Source organism: Chelonoidis abingdonii, chromosome 3 (genome assembly GCF_003597395.2).
Source record: "Chelonoidis abingdonii isolate Lonesome George chromosome 3, CheloAbing_2.0, whole genome shotgun sequence".
Lineage (NCBI taxonomy): Eukaryota > Metazoa > Chordata > Testudines > Testudinidae > Chelonoidis > Chelonoidis abingdonii.
In genome coordinates, this window is record NC_133771.1 from 185,047,883 (window position 1) to 185,068,358 (window position 20,476).

The following is a 20,476-nucleotide window of genomic DNA, read 5'->3' on the forward strand; positions in this document are numbered from 1 at the left end:
CTGTATAGTGCTAGGGAGCACTGTGCTGCTTAATGCTTTCAGAGAACTCATAAAATCCAGTATCCTGGCAAACTGGTAATAAAGATCACATGGCACTTCTGTAAGATAAGGACTTGTCTACATGGGGAACTTTACCATATAGTTCAACTGCCGTAGTTATACTATATAACTCCTTGTGATACTATATAACTCCTTGTGTAGATACTCCAATTCCAGAATAACAATGCTTTTTTCTGGTTTAGCTTAAAACTGCTTCCAAAGCCCAGAATACAAACATTAGGGTGTTAACTCAGGTGCCCTAACAATTTTTCCAGCTAAGATAATGACATACTGCCTGCCTGCCACAATTTTAGTTAGCTAGGTTATTCTTCTTTTCCAGTGTATAATGGTAGTATAGCATTGCTTTGCACTTTTAAACTGCTGTAGCATAGCACCCCAGAGAAGGCTTCATTTCATCTGTAGGTGGGGTGATCACTAGCTACCACCCAGTTCAAACTCCATCACTTTCTCTCTCTCTCCCTTCCACCTGAGAGAATGAGAGTCAGAGCAAAGAAGATCGGGGGGAGAGGGGATAATGGGACACCCGCTTCTCGTTCTTCCATAGCCAGCACAGTTGTCATGAAGTTAGGACAGGCTGTGTAGCCAGGATCTGATTAGTCTTCCTGGCCTCACTCTCACTGCCTCAGTCCCTGTGTACTCCCCTCTGCGAGAAGAGGAGAGCCAGGTAAAAGAGTCTGCAACCTGCCACCCTCCCTTCTGCCTTCCTCTGCCAGGAAGGTACATTTATTCAGAATGTGTATCCTTAGTTATATACCATATGTGGAACAAATTCACTGGGTGAGGCACATGGCACAGCAAGGGCAAAACCAGGATTGTCCTACCAAAAAAAGACCATTGGCCAAGCTGGGCCTTAGTTTTATATGTCATCCAAAAGACAGTTCTCTGGCAACACAGTACCTGCTAGCACCGTGCTGGGGCATTGGTTCAGTATGGCATCATTAGCACAATTTCCTGCAGCACCTTGGTCTCCCCATCCACGTGACCAGGTCTGGCCTTGCTTAGCTTGTGAGATCTGACAAGATCCCAGCGCATGGGACCCTGGCAGCAGGAAATATACTAGATCTTGCATGTCCTAGCATCATATCAGGACTGCTGCATTTTTGCCTTCAGAGTTACTTTGTTATTTGCAAAGTGCATTGTTCTGCAAAGCACATTTAGGTAGCATGTTATGAAAAGCCACAGAAAACCAAATTCTGTTCTGTTCCTCTGAGAGGACCCCTCTGATGGTTTATATGTTCCATTTGACATGTCCCCTATGAATCCCCCCTACATGATGAGGCTTCAGAAACAATGCCTGACCTGCTGAGGAGACTAGTAGCCTCAGGGGTTGTCAAACTTCATTGTACCATGACCCTCTTTTGAACACAAAAATTACTGCACGACTCCAGGAGCAGGGACCAAAACCTGAGCCCGCCCGAGCCCCATCATCTCAGGCCGGGGAGGGGCAAAACCAAAGTCCCACTGCCCGAGTGCGGGGGGAGCAAAGCCCAAGGGCTTCAGAATCAGGCAGGGAGCCTGTAACCTGAGCCCTGTCACCCAGGGTTGAAGCCCTTGGGTTTTGGCCCTGGGCGGTACAGCTAGGGATTTGGCTTCAGCCCTAGGTGGTGGGGCTTGGGCTTTGGCCCTGGCCCCCAGCAAGTCTAGCACCAGCCCAGGTGACCCCATTAAAAGGGGGTCATGATTCACTTTGGGGTCCCAACCCACAGTTTAAGAACTGCAACGCCATCTTGGGCATTAACAGATTCTCTGTTTTCCCAACTCTGAGACACGTTGCAGAATCCCAGGAATGTTCCTGTGCCTCAGATATCCCAAAATAACTGCCGTAAACGCTCCTTGGGGAAAAGCAATCCTTCGAACAGACTCTTACATCAGATTTTAGCATGGAAGCAGCTGAATTTGAGAGAGGACTTGGTTTGCTGATTCTTTAGCTAATCTGGTTCCCACAAGAGAACTGTGGGTTTTGGATATTCACATTAAAAAGGTTCATGTATCATTTCATTTGTTATCTAAGCAATTACATGTTAGTTGCCAGTTAGTTGCTTTTTCTTCCCGTTCCAGTCAACTGGTGACCTGGCAGCTTCAGCAGCTAAAATGTCAGCACTAATCCCTGGGTATGCAGAAGAATTACTGCACTCTAAGTACCACTATGATTGGTTAGAGAGTTAGTGTGTTGTTTCACGTTCTTTGCCTGTATGGTTGTCATGCTTCCTGTCTGAGTCTGGAATAGACAGCGGAGCTGTCATAAGCAAGGTTATAAGTGGTTCTATAAAACAGAGGCAATAATTTAGAGACCTTCTGTAGATGTGTCCTAGAACAGCACAGGTCCATCATCATGGTTTGTCTACAAGGCTTGCTCAAATGTCCAGGGGCCACAGACAGCAGGATAAAATACAATATGCAAAATTCATCCTCAGTGTAACTCTATAGACATCCTTGAAGTTGTGTTGGGGTTGGGTCCAGTAAATGCCTTTTATTTAGAAGTGCATCTTCCTTGTTGCCAGGAGAAAAGAAAAATCCTTTCAGCTTTCCTATCTACCTAATGGTGTCACTGTGGCAGTTTCCCTGCTATGGTATATCACACAGCTGTTGTGACTGGTTGTTTATTGCATGTGTCCCTAAGGGGCTCATTACCACATTTTCTAGCCTCTATTTACATAGCTTTAGAAACCAAAATAAAGTCCTCAGAGAAGAAGAATTCTCTTGCCCTCCTCTTGCCCCACACGTTTAAGTCATTTTTGAGGAAACAGAACTTGGTGGTATATTTTCTAGAGCCTTGTAGTTTCTGGAGCCATTGAGCCATTATAGGAGAGGATCAGACTCACATCTAGCCCTAATGGATTTGGGTTTGGCTTGCTCTCCTGCAGTAATTAATTCTGGAGTTGATGCCTCTCTGCTGAGAATGCTCATTCCTAGCCCCAGCAAGTTCTAACCCATAGAACCATAGACTTTAAGGTCAGAGGGGACCATCATGTTCCATCAGCCTTCATATCCCTATCAAAGACAGTTGCTGGAGAGGAGTACATCCTCGACAGTGATCTTTCCAATATTTTGTACCAAGCCTATTTAGGGCACTAAAGTACAATACTACTGTGAAAAATAACTGTGTAGGTAAACAGCACCTTTACTCAACAGGTCTGCTTCCTGCATCTATCTGTTGAGACATGCCTCCTGAATTTAGTGACTAACATAAGTATTAGTGTTACAAGCTTCCAACAAATCTAACAATATTAGCATGGATTTTGTGGCCTCTGTCCACAGTCTGATATCATTCTGCAACATTATTGGTGCTGTCTGCATACTACATCTTGGTCTGAAACAGACCAGACTAGAATGCTGGTCTGAAACAGACCAGACTAGAATGCTGATGTAGGTGAGAAGCTGTTTTCTTGTAGATAACTTTACCCTTGAAGAATAGAATGGATGCAGTTGGGCTGTGGGTACTGTTAGAAGGAAGTTTGAGCAGGATTATTCCCCTCTTGAAACTGTAACCCTCTTCGAGTTTCTGAGTCTGGTTTCTTTAGCACACATGACTTCTTGGCCTTTTGGCTAAAACCAAGTATAATCTCAGAACAATCTCTGAAATGTGCTGTAGTGGGGAAAGGGACTTGACAACCTCATAGACTCATAGACTCATAGGTCAGAAGGGACCAATATGATCATCTAGTCTGACCTCCCGCACAAGGCAGGCCACAGAACCCTACACATCCACTTTTATAACAACCCCTAACCCATGACTGAGTTATTGAAGTCCTCAAAATTGTGGTTTGAAGACCTCAAGCTGCAGAGAATCCACCAGCAAGCGACCCATGCCCCACGCTGCAGAGGAAGGCGAAAAACCTCCAGGGCCTCTGCAAATCTGCCCTGGAGGAAAATTCCTTCCCGACCCCATATATGGCGATCAGCTAAACCCTGAGCATGTGGGCAAGACTCACCAGCCAGCACCCCGAAAAGAATTCTCCTGCAGTAACTCAGTTCCATCCCATCCAACATCCCTCACAGACCATTGAGCAGACTTATCTGCTGATAATCCAAGATCAATTGCCCAAATTTAACTATCGCCATCATATCAATCCCTCCATATACTTATCAAGCTTATTCTTAAAGCAGATAAGTCGTTTGCCCCCACTACTATCCTTCGGAAGGCTGTCCAGACTTAACTCCCCTAATAGGTTAGAAACCTTCGTCTAATTCAAGTCTAAACTTCCAATATCCAGTTTGTACCCATTCATCCTTGTTGCCTACATTAGTCTAAAGTTAAATAATTCCTCTCCTCCTAACGTAATCCCCCTGATATATTTATATAGAGCAAGCAATATCCCGCCCCGCAGCCCTTCTTTTGGCCAGGCAAACAAGCCAAAGCTCTTTGAGTCCCTTTCATAAGCAGGTTTTCATTCCTCGGATCATCCTAGTAACGCCGTCGCTGAACCTGTTCCAGTTTGAAATTCATCACTTCTTAATAACATGGACACAGAACTGACACAATATTTCAGGTGGGGTCTCACCAGCGCCTTATATACGTACTAACCTCCTTATCCTTGCTGAAAATACCTCGCCTGATGCAACCAAAACGCATTTGCTTTTAAACAGCCATATCACATTGGCAGCTCCATAGTCATCACTGCTATCAACAATACCCGCAAGGTCCTTCTCCTCCTCTGTCGCTCCAACTGATGCGTCCCCGAACGTAACTAAAAATTCTTATTAATCCCGTAAGTGCAGAGACCTTGCACTTTCACATTTATATTTCATCCTAAGTATATTACTATCCAAGTTTACGAGGTGATCCAGATTTTCCTGAATAGTATCTGGCCTCTCCGGTTACGATACCCTGCTCAGTTTGTGTCATCCAAACTTTATTAGCACATTCCCGCCTTTGTGCCAAGGTCAGTAATATAAAAGGTTACTAAAGATCGGTCCAAAACCGATCCTGAAGGGACTCCACTAGTAACCTCTTCCAGCTGACAGGTTTCATCCGCCTTCAGTACGACCCCTGGAGTCTTCCCCTTTAACCAGTTCCTTATCACACCTTACAACTTTCAATATTCATCCACTTTTTTTTTTTTTTTTTCCCAATTTAGCTAACAGTATTTCCCATGCGGAAGCCGTGTCAAAACGCCTTACTGAAATCGGGTAAATTAGATCTACCGCATTTCCTTTGTCTAAGTAATCCGTCACCTTTCTCCCAGAGAAGAGATCAGGTGGTTTGGCACAGATTCTACCTTTAGTTAAATCCATGTTGAATTCGTTCCCAATTACCATTGACTCTCAATGTCTTAACTACTTTCTCCCTAAAATTTTTTTTCCAAGACCTACATACTACAGACGTCAAGCCACAGGCCTCTAGTTACATGCGGATCACTTTTTTTCCCTTTCCTTAAAAATAGGAACTACGTTAGCAATTCTCCAGTCGTAACGGTACAACCCTCCCCAAAAAAAAAACCGCCCGAGTTTACCGATGCTTAAAAATTCTTGCTAAAGGGCTGCAATTTCATGCGCCAGTTCCTTTATATCCTGATGGAAGATTGTCGCGGCCCTCCGATTTGTCTCCATTAAGGCGTTCAAAGTTTGCCTCTAACCTCAGATTGCGGTATACCACCTCCATATCCTCATTCCCAGTTTATCATCCCTCCCATACCCCTAAATCTCTCACTAGTCTTATTAAAGACTGAGCAAAGTACTTATTTAGATATTGGGCCATGCCTAGGTTATCCTTAACCAATCCATTCCAGCCATCATGTATAGCGGCCCCATTCTTCTTTTCTTTTCTTCTTATTATAGTGGCGTAAGAACTTTCTACTATTGTGTTTTATTCCCTTTGCAGGCCCAGTTCTACGTGCTTTTTTACCTTCCTCACTTTATCCCTACAATTCGACCTCACTAAGTAGCTTCCCTTGCTAATCCGCTCTTTCTCCGCTCCTGTAATCTTTCTGTGTTTTTTCTTTCTATCCCCTTCTGAACTTCTGCTCATCACTTGGCCTACAACCCCTCCCATTGTTTTTTTCCCCTTTTTGGTATGCAGTCTTCCGGACGATTTCCGGCAGTCTGGCGACTAAAGAATTCAGCTCCTCCATTAAAATCACAAGTTCCTCCTTCAATCCACTCCCTAACAATTTCTTAACTCTTATAAAATTAGCCTTTAGAAAGTCGTGAAAACCTAATCCCAGATCTACGTTTGTTTTCTTCCATCTGTTTGGAACGGATAGCTCATGACACTCGAACCAAAGGTTGTTCCCCTTACCACATTTTCTTCTAACGGAGGTCCTCACTGCTCACGCCAAACCCAATCTAAAATGGCATCCCCTCTCGTAGGTACTTCAACTACTTGATGAAGAAATCCATCCGCTATCACATCCAGAAAAATCTGACCCTTATTATTCTTGCAAGCACTCGTCCTCCAGTCTATATCTGGGAAGTTGAAGTCTCCCATGATCACACATTTCCCCTTAGTGTTTACTTCAGGTCTCTTCTATCAATACAAACATCTGTATCTTCCTATCTTCCTCTCTCAGTAAGATTCATCTCTTGTACTATCTTCTGACATTAGCTTCTTTTTACAGACAAGTGAGCAGACAGTTGGCTAAATTCTGTACTGTTTAAATCTCAAGCAATTTCACTGAAGACAGAGCAGAATAAAGTACAGTGTAAATAAACTGCTTCCCTATAGTGATGCACTGGTGAACAGGAACCGGCAAAATTCTCTGAGTCCTCAGCAAGCCATCCAGTCGAGCTAACCACACATAAAGAGAGAAGCAGGAACTCCTCCATGATGAGTACCCTGCTGTAGTATCATTGTATTGTGGACCACGAGGCCTCCATCCCATTAATCCCATGCAATATTTATAGAAAATTTTTAATTCTTTATCTTCTCATTGAGTTTATTCTCTCTTTGACTTATATACATGTAGTAGAAAATTTAGCAATATCTATAATTTAATAAAAGCTCTTCATGCATAAAGGTGTATGAGACATTTCAGGTTAAAAGAAGATAAAGAAATACTCCCAATGGGTTCACAAACATTGCAAAGCTGGAGATGAAGATTGATGTGCTAGTTTGAGCATACTGGTATATTCCTGCAGATCCCGCGGCAGTTCCTAGCAGCTGTTACTGCAATGACAGTGCCTTCTGGGGCTCTGCCTGTAGTTGTTCAGAGGATGTCATTAATAAAATGTGTTATCCAGGAGATTGCCAGGGGTGGAAAAACCAAGCAAATCGAGATTTTCTAAATAGCTCCGTTCTGCTCAGGAGACATTTGTTTTCAGCTAGCTATGGGCATGGGCATTTTCTACTGTAAGAAATGCTGCAATAGGATCACAGGGCCTGATGCAGCAAAGATGTACAACTGCTATGAGTTGTCCCATTGTCTGTGGGTATGTCTATACTGCATTGTAAACCCAGGTCTATGGGACCCAGACTTGTGGACTCTGTTTTTCTGAGCTCACACTTGAGCATCCACACTGCATTGTAAACCTGGGTTTACAATTGTTGGACCCAGGTCCCCACAGCCAGGCTAATGCATCCACATTATGCAGACCTGATTTGGTTCTGCAGCTTGAATTGCAAAATTACAGGGCTTGGACCCGACTCACAGCAGGACGCGGGCTCTGACCCATCCCCTAGCAACAACCTAAGACCCAGCTCCTGAATGCTTGCTGACTCAAGTCAGACTGATTTGTGTACAGACAGAAGCAGAGCTTGGGCTCAGACCTGAGTCAGATCTCAGGCTTAGAGTGTGCAGTGAAGACATACCCTTTGATAAGTGTAACTCTGAAGCAGATATACTTTCCAGAGTGAACCATGCCTACATGTAGGAGTTGCCTTGCACTCACTATTGCCATCCCTACCTTCAGAGACTTACCAAGGGTATGTCTACACTGGCAGAGTTACATCGCTGGCAGTTACAGCGCCGCTCAGAGAGCATTGAAGGGAAACCGCTGTTGTGTGTTCACAATAACTGCCTGCACAATAACTGTGCAGTTTCTGTGCACTAAGTGGCTTGGCAGTGTGTACACCTCTGGAGTTACAATGCAGAAAGCTGCTTTACTGCGCAGAAACTTGCCAGTGTAGACAAGGCCTGAGTGTGGTGCTCACTCTGGTGAGTGGTTCAGTAGGACTATTCCAAGGAACATGGAATGCCAATGTCAGCTGCAGGTTATTTGAGAAGCTGGAAGGGGTCATTTTTGTAATGCTTAGCAGAAAAAGTGTGTTTTATGGATGATCTGAGGAGGAAAAGACAATTGTTTGATAAGCAAGAAAGGAGTGACTTGCTTATTAAACATTTTGTCACACCTCCAGATAAGTGAAGGGTTTTCATGATAGGCCAAGCTTTGGTGCTGGGTATCTCTCATTTGTCATGAAGAAAATCTTCTGTTCATCTTGCATCTTCCATCCCACAGAAACCTGTATTCAACACCTCTGCTCTAGCCTTGCTTCTCTCCATCCCCTTTCTATAACTGAAACATGTTCAGAACTGTTCAACAAACTTTTTAAAAGAAGCATGTAGCAGCTGAAATTTCCTTCTGAGAGAAATCTGAGCCTTGTGGACTTTCAGAATGATTTCTCAGATTTTGTCATAGACTTCCTCCCCTACCTACCAAGGGACCGGAGAGATTTGAGCCCACCTCTGTAAATATTTGTAAAAGAAAGTGGGACTGAGGTAGGTGTGCATGAAAAATCTAGAGCTGGTTGTAGGTGTGAGCAGCTGCCTAAAGTGCTCTCCCCATTCCCACCCCACACAGGACACTTTCAGACACTGAAGAGGATGCAATGGGAAACTGACTAGCATCCTACTCAGTTTCCTTCTGCAGATCTTTTAGGTACCACTTCTAAATGTAACAGCTTTCTCTGTGTTCCTGCTGCTGACTATAGACGAATCAAGATGAGGGAGAGAGCAGATATGCAGAAAAGAAATGAAGTGCATAAGACTGCAAAGTCGAGAGTTAAGCGACAATGACCAAATATAGACATACGCACCACGAGATATAGAAGGGGAAAGAAAGAGCAGCTATGAACAGAGAAGGATATTTCCCAAAATCCTTTGCTTCTGCCTGTGTTTGCAGTCTTGTATACTTTCCCTGAAATCCCACAGCGCTCAGTGCAAAGGATTTTGGGACACAGTAATCAGACAGGATTATGGGAACAGGAAGCGGATGTAAATCCCCTTTTAGTTAGAGCAACAATTGACATAGGAATAAACAATATAAATAAAACTGACATCATGTTTGCCAACCAGCACTCTGCTTGTATGTATCCCTTTTCTCCCATGCTTTGCCTGTCTTACCTGTTTAAGGTGAGATCAGTGTGACTGTACACCAGCTTAACTGTGTGCCTGTCCACAGTGAATTACAAGATTGGGGCCGTAGATTTTGAGGTTTTTGAAGCAAGAACCTTCTCTTACCATATGTTTGTATATAGCATAATGAGGGCTTGATCCCTAATTAGAGCATCTGGGTAGACTTCTGCAACATTACTATGACAGCTACTAAGATCTGGCCTTGGAGAAATGTTGCCTTCCCCCGGGGAAAAAAATGTGAAACAAACAGTGCATTTGGTTAGTCTCTTTGAAATATATGGAGGAGACATCCTGTTAGGGTCACTTGCTTGCTGCTTCATTTTGTATGTACGTCTCAGTGAAAGCAGAAATGTCTGTAAAATATTGAGCATGCAGCAGACAGTTCTGCTTTGGCTGAAGCCTAAATGATGACAATCCAGCAAGGCAGAAAAAACATTCCTCTTTTCATTTTCCTTCTGCTTTTTGAACATCCTTGGGAAGAGATCAGAGCCTCCTGGTTTGTGCAACGCTGCCTTAGGGCCTACTTTTATGTCAATAAATGTTTTATCATATTTAAGCTTCAGACACTAGCAGCATGCCTGTTAACATTTGATGAACCAAAATAGATAGTACTGGGCTTGGGGGACAAGTGCATCCCCTTCCACTTGGCTTTCATGTCATAAGTAGCAGGCAGGGGTTTTCTTTTAATTCTCAGAGGAGGGTATGGGGAACCGGATCCCTTTCAATTATGAGCTGCTGCTGGAAGTGTATTGGGGGGGATGTAGATGGCAGGGGAAACACATGAGGAAAGAGGCAGTTTTTCTTTCCTTTCTCTGCTCTTCTCCCTCCTTTCACTTCTCTTCTGAATCATGCAGTGCTTTCTACAGAACCTATTGCCATGGTATCTAAACGCTTCCCAGGTAACTTACCAGTACATCTGCACGGAGAAGTCTCTAGGGGGCTTCATGTATCTTTAGCTTTTCTCTCAGGAACCTCGGCTTGGGAGCACTCTTTTTAAAAATCTTCTTTTTCCCCCTCTCCGCACTGATTCTGACTCTGGTGAGAAACCTTTTCAAAAGAGAAAAGACTTGTAGCAAGCTCTAAAGGGGGATCTGCCTCTGTACCAAACGAATCTCCACAGGAAACTCATTCCCCAGATGAACCCTATCAGCTGCCAATGCTTTTATCTTGAGTCTCATGCTCCTCCTCCTGTCCTTTTTGTAAGCTGCATTGTCTGAAGAGAGCACAGTTGTCTTGAAGGGGTGGTGGATGGAGATGCAGCCTGTAATGTAGTTGGCCCCATGGGCTGATGGCTTTGAAGATCAGATAATCCTGAATGAGCAATGGAAACAAACTGGGAGCCAGAGAAGAGATCAGAGCACAAAGGTGATGTGCTTGCTATAGCCCATCCTCATGAAGAGATGGGCTTGCTGCATTCCACACATCCTGAAGCCTTTGTGTTGCTTCCACCTTGAGCACTCCCATTGTGCTCCAACTCCACAGTGCGTTGCAGTAGTCCAGATTGGAGGTGACAAGGGTATGGGTCACTGTGGCCAGATCTTTGATGGGAGGAAGATGATAAGTCTCCTAACCAGCTGGAGGTGGGAGAAGGCATTTTCTAACACCTGAGCTACTTGCTTGTCTGGGTTTAATAGTAAGTCAGACAGAACTCTCAGACTTCATGGGTTTGATAGAAGGGGAGGACAGTGTCCAAAGAGTGTTGCCACTGGCAAACAGCATCACTTCAGACTTGCCTGGATTAAATTTGAGCCATTTGTTCTTCGTCTAGGTGCTGATGTCCCTCTAATCAGTGTGACATCCTTAGGTTGGCAGTGGTTGCATCTACTAAAAGTTGGAAAGAGATATAAACATGGTCAGGTGCCATGGGTATATTCAGGGGTGAAAGTAATTTAAAGGATGTACTGGTATGCCAGAGTCCTGAATAGTGAGTGCGGCCTCAACCGGAAGAGGCATGGCCTCAACAGAAGAGGCGGGGCCTTTAAATACCTGGGACCTTTAAATCACCCCCAGAGCTACCAGCTGCAGAGGCAGCTGGGAGCCCCGGAACTCGGTGGTGATTTAAAGGGCCCAGGGCTCCATCTGCCAGTACCGCAGTGCAGCCACGGGCCCTTTAAATCATGGACGGAGCCCCAGGGGCTCCTGACTACTGCAGGTATCCTGGGCTAGAGGCTCCGGCAGAGAATTAAAGGGCCCGGGGCTCTGTTGCAGTAGCAGCTGCCGGGAGCCCTGGACCCTTTAAATCGCCGCCCGAGCCCCGCTGCTGGAGCCCCCGGGGTAGCAGGAGCAGCCGGGGGCTCTGGCGGTGATTTAAAGGGCCCTTTAAATCACTGCCTGAGCTGCCTCTGCAACCCAGGGGCTCTGGTGGCAGGGCTCTGGTGGCAATTTTAAAGACCCCCGGGGCTCCAGCCACTTCCAGGAGCCCCAGGCCCTTTAAATCACTGGCCTGGGGAAGCCGGTCTGGTCTGACATGGCATACCAGCTCTTGCCAGTACGCCGAACCGGACCGGACCGGACCAGCTTACTTTCATCTCTGAGTGTATTGTTAGCAGCAGAGAGCATGTCATTTTACCACCTGTCCACATTGTTTCGTGTAGATACTGAAGGAGAAAGAGGGCAGGATAGATCACTGTGGAGCTAAATGTATGTAGGTCATCAGTACCTTGTGACTGACTGGTTGAAAGCTGCAGAGAGACTGAGTGATCTGAGCAACGATGTGGTGTCTGTCCATTGCCATGTTGAGCTGATTTTTAGTTCTGCTCAGAGGGTGTCATCATGAAGTAGCATGGTCTGAAACCCAGTTGCATAGCATCCAGGATACTGGCAGATGCCAGGCATTGCTGAAGCTTGGTTATCACTCCCTTCTCTTCTTTCCTTTTTTCTCTTTCCACATTCTCCAGTTTTTAATCCAGCCTCCACAAATGCAGCACTTTAGATTCATTGATTGACAGGAAATGCTGCTTCAGAAGGGGAGGGAGGTAGAGAATGTGAGTAGTAGTTGCACTGACTGCACAAGTAGCAGCATTGAAAGATGAAACCTTCATACAGAATTTGGCTCCCACTGTTCCACAGTACCAAGGTGGCAAATGAAGTCATGGAGTGCTAGATTCACAAAAGGACTTAGGTACCTAAAGCTATTTTATGTGCCTAAATCCCAGAATCCGACCTTGTGGGATTCACAAAACCACTGCTTAGCTGTCAGCAAACTCTGCAGGCTCCTAAAATCTCTCAGTGCCTAAATTTTTGCAGTTAAAATTCCCTAGGTGCCTATGTTTCTGCTTCTGAGCATGCACACTGCAGCACCGCGGATGCCTAAACCCCAGAGCAATGCATGAGTTGAGGGAGATAGGCGTTCCTCCTCCTAACTCGCCTGCAGGGCCCCATCTGGTAAGCGTGCTCCAATCTTGCCCACCGCACTGGGCCCTGTATGCGAACTCACACAAAACAGCTGGAGGAGGAGGAGAACGACCTCCATCACACCTTGTAACCCAGTGGTTAGGGTTCTCTCCTGTGATGTGGGAGTCCCCTGATTCAAGTCCACTTTCTGCATGAGTGGGAGAAGGGCTTTGAAAAGGGATCTGCCACCTTTCAGGTGAGTGCCCTAGCCACTGAGCTATGGGATATTCTGACGGTGAGGGTTGCTCCTTCAGTCTCTCCTGCTGAAGCTGTCCCACTGTGGATAAATAATTTCAGAAGTCACTGGAGAAGGAGACTGGTTCTCCTACCTTCCAGGTGAATGTTCTACCCACCAGGCTACAGAGTCACTCATGCTTGCATCTTGCTCCCTAACTTTCATTTTATTTATCCACCCTGGAAGAGCTTCAGCAAGAGAGACTGCGGGAGCCCCACATCAGAATGTCCTATAGCCCAGTGGTTGGGGCACTCACCTGAGAGGTAGCAGATCCCTGTGCAAATCCCTTCTCCTCCTCAGGTGAACCTGGGGTCTCCCACATCCCAAGTGAGTACCCTAACTATGGGCTAAAAGTTAAGAGGAAGGTCCTCCTCCTCCTGCCACTCCCAAGGAGAGGGAGGTGCCTCCTGGAAGTGTGGGCTTAGGTGCCAAACTCCCTGAAAGAGATGTGGGGCTTAGGACAGACCCCTTGCCTTGGCATCTTTCATTGGGTAACTTAGGCAGGGAGCCTCCTAGTGTGCTGGCCTTTATGAATCCCATTCTAGGCCACCTGTTTCTCCCCATTCATTGTGGAAGGAACCTCAGAGCCTAATTAAAGCTTTGTGAACCCCAATGATTTTCTGTGCACCTAAATGTTAGGCCTGGTGATGCTCAGCATTGCAATACCTAAGTTCCTTAGTGAATCTAGCTCATCAGCGTATCTGGCAAATACTCACAGATTACTCCAGCAGAGCTCTTTATGTTTTATGCTTCATGAATTTTTTGTAAAAGCCTTCAAAGGATCTATATCTAGCATGTCACACAACTCTCACTGAATAAAGATTAAATAGATTCAATAACTGACAGGTGGCAGACCATCATGTGGTGAGGTGATACCAGAACTACTCCCCACAGCTCAAAAATCTCAGCTCCTTTGAAAGTGATGGATCAAGATCTATTCCTGGGTGGAGGGCAATTATCAAAGAGAAACAGCAGCAGAAATCATCTAATTGCAAATCTTTTGTCCTATGATTCCTGGAAGCTTTGAATGTCCCAGGTTTAATCTTTGCCATTTTACAAAAGGGCTCTTTGTCATATCCTGATTTATGCACCAGATTCTGCTTACAACTTGTTTTGATTGTTAAATAATGACACAAGTGTACATTGCCCAGTAGCAATGCAGATTTTGTCTTGCATGAGAATATTACCATGAGGTTTCAAATGTGTTTCAAAGGCATTGTGCTGTATGCTGCTGAATAAGCCCAACCTCCTTTCAATGGGCACTTTTCTGAAATAGAGCCAGATCCTGCTCGAGGCTGAGCACTCTCATTGACATCCCTGAGAGCAAGGGCACACCCAGCATGTTTGACTTGCAGAGAAAATTGATGTTTTGACTTGGGAATGGAATTCTGCCCCTGTTCTTCCTACTGTAATGGGTGAAGTCCCTGCTCTCCTCTGTAGGGAGGGGAAATAAGGACATTGATTCTTATCTAAAGAAAGATATCAGGACACATTATTGTTATTAAAGGTGCCCTGCAAAGGATAAAATTGGATGTGTCCCCATGCTTCTTTATGATGTAAAAATATGACCTGAAAGGTTTTTTTTCCCAAAACAAAGGGTTTTTTGCTTAGTCTTCTATTCCTTATTTTTGCTTCAAGATCCTGGAAAGGGAAGAGGATGTTGAGGCTCTAACAAAGAAAGGTTTTCTCCCAGTTGTTTATATGATATTTGAATTAAGCAGATGTTCGCAAAAAGAGTATTTTAATTTTCTAACTAGAAATATCTTTCCCTCTCAGTCAGTTGGTTGTTATCTCTAATGTTATATGTTTCTGCTTTTCAGTTATCTATAACATCTCCCAGAAGGAGAAAGGAAGAGAGAAACTGAATTTCTAATGCAAAAATTTCAAACAAACAAACAAAATCCCTTTTAGGAGCCTTCTCCATGCATCATAAAGAAGTAGAAAAAAAAAAAGCGCAAAAAGGAATTTCAAAACAGCCTAAATGACTTAAGAAGCACAAATCTCACAGGGACAAATCCTACAAATCAATGGGACTTGTGCTCCAATCCTAATGGCTACATGGAAATAGAAACTGAAATACCTACTTTTTACCTACTTAAGTTATATTGAAACAGGGTAGTCCTATTTCAAAATCCGTGGACTGCACTGAAATAACTAAAGATACGGATTTCAACTGATAGAGTTACTTGGATTCCATTTTCCATGTCGATCAGCCTCAGGTCACTTAGGCCCAGATCCTCAAAGGTATTTAGGCACCTAACAGTCTAAATACCTTTGAGAATTTGGACCCTAGGCAGTTTTGAAAATACCACCCACAAGCTCACTGTTCCTTTTTCTTTGCAGATCACCTCCTATGAATCTGGTTAAAGGCCTAAGTCTCCTTAAATCATAGTGCCAAACTCAGTATCTACATTGACTGTATCTGCATGCACTGATAAGTTACACCAGCATCACTTTGCTACCACTTCTCTCTACAAGGAAGTTTAAAATAAAAAAAAAACCTACCATGTTTCTATAAATCTTTCAGTGGTGGATAGAGAGAAAGGCCATCATTTCAATGCTATCTGTCTAGATTCACAAGCATTAATGTTTAGCTTCAACCAAAAAAAATAGAGGAGGAAAAATTAAATGAGTTTGTCTTAGTTATCTTCAGACCACATTAGGTAGATCAGTACCTAAGCTTTAATAGTTAGAGCAAAACAATTAGCATAGGAAAGCAGCATGTTTATTTAACATAGTACTGGGGGAGGCTCTTGTTGCACTGTTCCCAGGACAGTGGGGTTTTTTGGGTTTTTTTTACTTAACATTACGATAGATAGATTGATTGACTGATTAATTTAAAAACCAGCCTCTCCTCTGTTGGGTCTGACCCTGCACTGTTGAAGTTTATGGGAGTTTTGCTCTTAAGGTAAATGGGAGTGGGATTAGGGCCTTAAAACCCATTGAAATCAATGGATAATATTTCAGTGACGCTAGTGCTAGGATATACTAACCATCTGTATAACCTAAATAAATGGGGAAGGAGGTAGCTCCTAAGAGTCCTCTTGATAGCCAAAAGAATCGTGCTGTTGAACTGGAAAAGACAGGCTGTGCCAGGCAGTGATTTCTGCATTGATATGGGGGAGGGGGGAGCACGGGGGATAAAGGACAACAATAATACAGCCCCTCCCTTTGCTTGTAATAGGAAGATGAAACCCTTAATCAGTTGTCTTCTCTTATTTATACTAATTGCTAATCTTCCTTAGATCTCTGATTTTATGAAATTATGCACACACACATCAAGCAGATGTGTTCCTATGGCAACTAAGGAACGGAACTTTCATTAGAAAATCTAAAAAATCTTTCAGCTAAAAATGTAAATTGCCCATCAATGAGTGGCTCTATGAATATATTATTTTCTTTGCATTGTAGGCAGATTCCAGATGGACTGTACATAGCAACAACATGCAGGCATTGTTTACAGCTAGCCAGACTCCATGGGGAGATATGGAACTCACTAGTGAGGATCAGCTCCCAGGAACAAATACCTCAGAAAAACCAAGTGTTCAGTGGTGTATGTTACTGCACGGGATTCTGTGGTCTGTATTCACAAAAACTGTTTGAGGCTGGCATGGAGACTCACAGTAACTCTTCCATTCAGCCTCCCCACACAAAACTAAGAGGAGTCCAGTGGCATCTAAAAGACTAACAGATTTATTTGGGCATAAGTTTTCGTGGGTGAAAAAATCCACTTCTTCAGATGCATGGTTTTTACCTCTGTTAGTCTTTAAGGTGCCAGTGGACTCCTCGTTGTTTTTGTGGATGCAGCCTAACACAGCTACCCCTCTGATATTTGACACACAGAACTAGCATTCAATTTGTTCTTTAAATAGCAAACATTTAAATAGTAAACATTAAAGTACTTTTTTTTTAAGTTAGGATTGCAGAAGACTAGAACAAGTAGCATTGACAATCACTTATAATGAGTTCTCCATACTGACATGTTTCAGCAAGTCAGTCACTCCCATCAAGAGGCTCAGAAATGTTGATTGTAGCAACATTACCCAGAACTTATCTCCAAAACCATTTCAGTTTCTCACTGATCCAGCAACACCTGTTGAAGTCAATTGGAGTCTTTCCACTGAATTCAAAGAGCATTGGATCAGCCCTCTGAAAACTTGTAGATTGTTCTGATGAACTAAATGAGTAACTTTTTAAATGATTATTTTTCTTACAGTCAGCCAAATATTTATTTGTAACATTACATTTCTGAGTAAGGGCTACACCAAGTTCTGGGATTCACCCTGTGCTAATACAGTATAATGCAATGCCCAGCATTGTATACAGCCTCCTTCAGATGTAGTGTCCCAAAATATTTGCAGGGAGAAGTAAACTAGAAGGAGTGCCTCAGACTCAAGGAGACCAGTTGTCATGCAGGCAGAACAGAAAATGGTGTGCAAGGATATGACAAAGAGCTTTGGCTACCTGGAGTGAATCCAACAGATGATCCTTGACTACAAAAGGCATCATTCACTTGAGACTGACGTGAGGAAACTGTGCTGCAAAAGGACAGCTTTGCATGTTGTTATTTTTATTTGGTGGGTTTTGTTTTAATGTTCATGTAGACTGATGGCCCTTAAAATGCACAAGTTACATGGAATCTGGTCATAAACGCTTGATTCTGTTTCCAATCAGCTACCCACAATGGACCAAAATCTGCCTTGAGTAGACATATACAACTTCTTTTGAAGGGAAACGATATAAGCACAGATGTAGAGCACAATTTGGCCCACTGACTTTTAATTACTTTCAAGTGCTATTTTGTAAATACAGAGGGGGAAAGCGCTAGAGAGAGTAAGTGCTTTTGGGCTTTGAAAGTTCAGGTTTTATATGAAATAGTTATGAATGAATTTTCAGGTCAAAATAATGTGTGCTCTTCTTTTGACCAAGGAAACCTTTGTTGAGGATTCCTTTGTTTGCTTAAAAGCATGTGGCATCTTTACTCCTTTCTCTTGTATGGTAATATTTTTCTGTAGTTATTGGTAACGGGTTGCCGCTGCTATACAGGACTTAGTCATAGTGATCGATTGTGCACCTACTGGCTACCTATATAAAGTAAACACAAGAAGACAAAGACAAATATTTGCTACTTGCAGAAGAATACCCGTCATTCATCAAACAAATGTTTTAGGCTGTGACCACAAGGATTTTAAAATATTGCACATATTTTTATATTAGCTAGACACAGCTAGGCCAATTAAAGGTTATTAAAGCTTCTAGTTAAATTTATGACTGCAGCTACACACAACAAGCGTAGGAAACAACTGAAGTCAAGTAATCATCTAACATACTGACACCTCACTCTTTCTATGTATCTTTATAAGGGTATTTGAAATGAAGGACTTTCCTGCAAGATGATTTCCATAGTGAGGAACATTGTGTTCACAGTGGGCGAATACCGCAACACATTTTGTGTGATTATTCACTCCATTTTAACACTGAATTCTATCACTCGGCTTGACACCACTTACCTGTTCAAATACGAATATCCTTACAAACTGATTGAATTAATGACAGAGACAGCACATTTTTAACAAATGATGGAGAATATTGAAATATGAACGCAAATGCTCTGCAAACCTGATCTTGAGAGTGAGGCTCTTCCAAATTTTTGATTGTCACAGCTCGGACTGGGCCCTTTAAGAGGGTACTGGTCCAGCCCAGCTGGCCCTCATTAACAGCCTCACCACGGGGCCTAATAAAAGGCAACTGGGCTCTATAAAGAGCCAGAGGAAACAGGAAACAAGAGGAGGAAGCTGTGGCAGAGACTGCAGAAGAGCTGCAGTGAGCAGGATACCCTGCAAGAGACCCTTGATCAGGAGAAGAGTTTGGGCCTGAACAGATCTCCACCTAGGAAGCGTTGGGAGTGCCAGGCAGGACAGACGTCTGGGAAGAGCTGCCAAGTGCAGACTCCAGGGGAGAAGTAAAGAATTCTCTAGCCACACAAGACTGGGAGTGGCCTACTAAAAGCAGGGAATACAGTTGAACTGTGTCGATTTTATTTGGGACTTTCAGTTTTGCTCTGAACTTTGATGTTAAGAAACCCAGACCTTAAGGAGTAAGATGACCAGTGTCTGGTTTTCGGCCAGAACACCAGTAGAAAAGGGACCCTGGCAGCTCCGGTCAGCACCGCCCCAGAAGCGGTCAGCAGGTCTGGCTCCTAGGCGGGGGAGCAACAGGGTTCCACGCACTGCCCCCACCCTGAGCACTGGCTGTGCACTCCCATTTGCTGGTTCCCGGCCAATGGGAGCTTGGGGGGAAGTGCCTGTGGGCAAGAGCAGTGCGTGGAACATCCTGGCCCCCCGACCTAGGACCCGGGCCTGCTGGCTGCTTCCAGGGTGCACACAGCATGGTGCCAAGACAAACAGGCAGCCTGCCTTAGCCCACCCACCCCCTACTGTGCCACTGACCGAGAGCCAGCCGAGGTAAGCCCCAACCCCAACACCTCAACCCCGAGCCCCAACCCCCTGCCACAGCCCTGAGCCCTCCCCAAGCCCAGAGCCACCTCCTGAACCCAAATCCCTCATCCCTGGCCCCACCCCGAGTCCTCACCCCTTCCTGCACCCCAACCTCTTGCCTCAACTTACAGCCCCATCCTGCACTCCAAATCCCTTGGCCCCACCCCTCAGCCTGGAGCCCCCTCCTGCACCCCAACCCTTAATCCCCAGCCCCACCCCAGAGCCAACACGCCCAGCCCAGAGCTCTCACCCTCACACCGACCCTAATCCCCTGCCTCAACCTGCAGCCACCTCCCGCACTCCAAATCCCTCAGCCCCACCCCCCAGCCTGGAGCCTCCTCCTGCACCCCAACCCTTCCTCTCTGGCCCCACCCCAGAGCCCACACACCCTAGTTAGAGCCCTCACACACCCCCGTGCCGCAACTCCCTGCCCCATCCTGGAGCGCCATCCCGCACACTGAACTCTTCATTTCTGGCCCCACCCTAGAGCCCACACACCCCCAGTTAGAGCCCTCACCCCCTCCTGCACCCCAATCCCCTGCCTCAGTCCAGTGAAAGGGTGGGGGAGAGCGAGCCACCAAGGGAGGGGTAATGTAGTGAGCGGGGTCGGATAGGGGTGGGGCCTCAGGGAAGGGGCAGGACTAGGGTGTTAGGTTTTATGCAACTAGAAAGTTGGCAACCCTACTAAGGAGGGGTGTTTGAACAGAGAGAAAGAAGCCGTGTGTGGAGTTTCTGAGGAGCCCTGAAGAAGGGAAACTGAGGCAAGATGCTCCAGTACCTCCCCGAGTCATGAAGGGGTGCTTGGGAGGCAGCTGCATGTCTGCATTACTAAACATACAAGTGTTAATTTAGCCCGTGCTCTCTGGGTAATTGGTCTCCCAAATATTTTCCTGTAGGATTAAAGGCTTTACAACCTCTGTTAAATCCATCCACAGTCAAATCAGTGTGTAACTTAGTAGTGGGCAACTCCTCTTCTTCAAGAATCATTTTGTGCTGAAGAT

At 44.8% G+C, this 20,476-nt stretch overlaps 1 protein-coding gene across 3 annotated transcripts in view; it reads left to right on the forward strand.

Annotated features, from left to right (window-relative positions):
• The window catches only part of TTC7A (tetratricopeptide repeat domain 7A), a 304,672-nt gene that overhangs the window by 279,005 nt on the left and 5,191 nt on the right, over positions 1 to 20,476 (forward strand). The window lies entirely within an intron of this gene.